At 40.4% G+C, this 4,044-nt stretch overlaps 1 long non-coding RNA gene across 1 annotated transcript in view; it reads left to right on the top strand.

The window, feature by feature from the left end:
* LOC116080976 overlaps positions 1-3,603 on the top strand; it is a 4,068-nt gene extending 465 nt beyond the window's left edge. The window contains exon 2 of the long non-coding RNA XR_004114704.1: positions 3,237-3,603. This is a non-coding gene — a long non-coding RNA (uncharacterized LOC116080976). The remainder of the gene's footprint in view (positions 1-3,236) is intronic.
* Positions 3,604-4,044: the final 441 nt, after the last annotated feature.

Genomic DNA, 4,044 nt, shown 5'->3' with positions numbered 1-4,044 from the left:
CCTGTGAATCACTGTATATTAAGCTTGACTTGAATTTGAAGAGACCTGCCTGCCTCTGCCTCCTGACCCTGAGCAGTGTGTGGGAGTGTGTGCAATGATGGCCCTTTTGCTCCAGCATTCTTACACATGCTGAGCACACACTACCACACCCTAGCCAACAAAGCTACTTTACCTTTTGTCCAGCTGTCCCTTTACACTTGCTTAGTACGTGGGATATCTGACCTATATTTGAGGACTCTCAGGCTGCTGATATTTGCATCACTTAAAAGCCTCTCATTGCAGATAGCCCCACTTTAACAATGGCCTCTCCTCCTCCTGTGCTGGGTTAAGAAATCATGTTGTCTATATTTTCATGTATGGTTTAGCTCAGAGCTCACATAGGATCTACTCTATTATCTGTACATTAGTCCAAGCCCTTTGCTATACATTTATGCACCAGAATAATATAAATGATATGCAACGTTCTCATTATCCTGGTTTCTAAGGATGATTCTTTTTTTAAATATTATTTTTTATTAGATATTTTCTTTATTTACATGTCATACAGTATCTCCTTTCTCAGTTTCCCCTCCAAAAAAAGAAAACAAAAAAACAAAAACAAAAAAACCCAAAAAACAACAAGAACAAACCCCTGTTCCCTGCCCCCACATGCTTGCCACCCCACCCTCTCCTGCTTACTGGCCCTGGCATTCCCCTACACTGGGGCATAAAACCTTCACAGGGCCAAGGGCCTCTCCTCCCATTGATGACCGACTTGGCCATCCTCTACTATACATATGCTGCTGGAGCCATGAATCCCACCATGTGTACTCATTGGTTGGTGGTTTAGTCCCTGGGAGCTCTGAGGGTACTGGTTAGTTCATATTGTTGTTCCTCCTAAGGGGCTGCAAACCCTTCAGCTCCTTTGGTCCTTTTTCTAGTTCCTTCATTGGGGACCCTGTGCTCAGTCCAATGGATGGCTGTGAGCCTCTACTTCTGTATTAGTTGGGTACTGTCAGTGCCTCTCAGGAGACAGCTATATCAGGCTGGATTGTCCTTCCTAAGGATTATTCTTAATCAGCTCCTTTGGAATGGCTCTGTTCTATATAGTCTTCATTTGGCACATGGAGATTTCTACTGAGACTCATCCATTCAACCCTTGCCCCAGAATGATTTCTCTTGAACATACAACCTTTAAAAATTTTTATTCTTACTCACTGATTTTGCTTATAAGTTGTCTACTCCTAATCTTAAGAGCTGTTTTTTCTAAACATAGACATGTAATGATTGCATATATTTGTGGAATATAGTATGATTTCTCATTCATGTGTACAATGGCAAGAACTGAATATCAACCAGTTCTAATGAAAATCTGTGCTTTGGTGTGGGCCTGTGTGCTGGAGGCTTTCCACAGAGATCTCTGGCCTGACCTGGTGCAAGAACCCTAGCAAAGGGAATGGCGCATGGGCGGAGCTGTCTCTGTCACATCTTCCAGGCCACTCCGTTTCTCCGTGCAACCCTGCACTGAGTCGATGACATATATATATGTAATAATGTAATAAATGATTTGAAAACCTATGCTTGTCTTCAAACTGCTTTGAAAGAGCCCCTGTCTGCTCCTAATGAAAATGCTAACCTGAGGTTACAACATCTTCTGGTGTGTCATGTTCTGAGGGTTTTGGCCCCTTGGCTTTGTTCTGTGGTGAGGTATCCTCTGTAGACTGCAGCCATGGGAAAGAATGGTATTTAGTGAGGAGAGTCTTTCCTTACTTGGAGTTTACGTTCTCATATAACACTATTCTGCCTTGCATAACCCTGGTAAATGTCAGCTCAGAGATGCTAGCATTCAGTCATTTTCTATGCAATGTATGTAGGTGATACAAGTGCTGATAAACTAGAGGTGAAATGGTTTATAGAGCAGAGACCTGTGCTAAAAATACCAGTTGCTGATGAGTCGAGAAAGTTAGAAATAGAAATAACCTACCAGCCATATATCTGCAGGGAGAGAGGCATACAGCATTTAATCATTCGTCCTCCTCAAAACTCTCTGGGAGGGAAAATCATGATCTCATTTCAAATAATCAGTGGAAGATTTTTTTTTTCCCATGTGCTAGGTGACTCAGGCCTCAGAGTTTGTCCTTTATTTCTGAATCTTGTAATTTCACAAAATTAGTGACGCAATTTTATTTCTAGCCAAGCATTCTTTAATGTTAAGCTTTAGAGGGGTCGGAGACCGAACCTCATCAGGAGCTGCAAATTGTTCTGAGCCTTTTGTTCTGTTGGGAGATGTGCCATTATGTTTTTCTGGGTTGTGTCCTCCATTATTTGGAGAATTGCTCCCATAGCTCTTGGATTGAGTGGACATTTAAATTCACCCTGGCTCCTTATGAAACATTCAGCAAAGAAGAGATGTGATTACTAAAGAAATGAAATAAGAAATAATACATTGAAAGTAAACTGGATAACACTTCAGAATGACATGTCCATTAAGCGGTCAAAGCAGTTTGGCCGCACTAGCACCTTTACTCCACCAGGCGGCAGTAGCTACCACACGACAGGAAACTCCGGCCTCCTTTCATACATTAAATTTTGAATTTTTTTCCTAATACTTTTTGCGATTTTCCCCGTACCGAAATTCATGCTTTGCTAATCTTTAACTTTTTGAAAGCTAATATCTGTTTCTGTCTTAAATAATTGGACTCAAAGTAAAATACAATTTCCTGAAAGGGTACATAATGGGAAAACACTTTAGCTCTCCGTCGTAAGCGAAAAGCTTTCAAAGTCTGTGTTCCCAAAGGGAAACGGTAAATACATAAAGCTTTTAATTTTCTCTGTGACTCAACTCTTTATTTCTCTGTATAGCCCTGGCTGTGGTGTGCACTACCACTGCCTGGCAGTCCTTAGCATTTTTTAAAAGTATTGCCAGAAGCTTAGAGAGATGCCTTAGTACTTAAGAATATTTGCTTCTCTTGCAAAAGACCTGGGTTCAGTTCCCAGCATCCACACAGCAGCTAAAAAGTGTAATTCCAGTTCAAGGGGAACCAATGCCCCTCTTAGCATCGGCAGGCACACTTGTGGTGCACATGCATACATGCAGGCAGAATACTCATATACATAAAATAAAAGAATAAATCTTAAAAAGATATTACCAGGACTGGAGGATAATAGTAGCTTATAACTGTTAACTGAAATATTAAAAACAGAATTGTCCTGGAAATTGTCTGAATTTTGAAAGTCATTTTTTTTTTCTTTTTCAGTAATGAAGAATTGATTCCTTCATTTGTGTCCTGCCTTGTCAGCAAGAAAATAATAAATGCCTCAGGTGTGGGCGGTCATTTCAATTGTCCAACTATCTAAACACCCTTTAAGAAATGACCTTTACCAAGATGAATGTGCTAAGTAGAAAACCTGTTCCCGAAAGAAAAAGAACACAGACACAGTACCCCTCTCCCTCATTTGTTTTGTTTTGTTTTTTTTGAAGAAACCTGGTTCTTTTCCAGGAAACTTACTCTCTCTCCCCTCCCCCGCCCTCCTCTCCCTTCCCCTCTCCACACTATGCGAAGCGGCCATGCTATTCAGTGATTATTTTCAAAAGCAAATAATAAATGTAACAACTGTTCTAGAGTATTGGTGGTCATGCATTTCAATGCATATGCAGGATATTTAAAAGATAAAGAGCTAATTCCAATAGGAATAGACCACATCTGCATTATTATGATCAGGTTTTTCTTAGCAGTTCTGGGATCAGAAATTTCTCTTTTGCTCTAGCAGTTATTATCCTCGTTTACCATATTCAATCAAGTTTATAGGTTCACAATTCTTGTATGTCGCATCCACTAAGTGTTTTACAATAAGATGCATTGTAGCCTTTAAACCTGAATAAAAAAAAGCATTATCAAATGTATCTTTACCCAGTAAAGAGGGGAAACGACACAGGCTGCTGCTTTTATGGGGAAATCCCATTCATGTTAACTTTACACATGAATATGAAGTGACAGTGTGCAGCAGAGACTCTGGGACACCAAGTGGGTTCAAGGCTCAGCTTTGCCACTTGCTTCTATGTAA

This window comes from Mastomys coucha, unplaced genomic scaffold (assembly GCF_008632895.1).
Source record: "Mastomys coucha isolate ucsf_1 unplaced genomic scaffold, UCSF_Mcou_1 pScaffold6, whole genome shotgun sequence".
Taxonomy (NCBI): Eukaryota; Metazoa; Chordata; class Mammalia; order Rodentia; family Muridae; genus Mastomys; species Mastomys coucha.
This window is presented reverse-complemented; position numbering and strand designations above follow the sequence as displayed.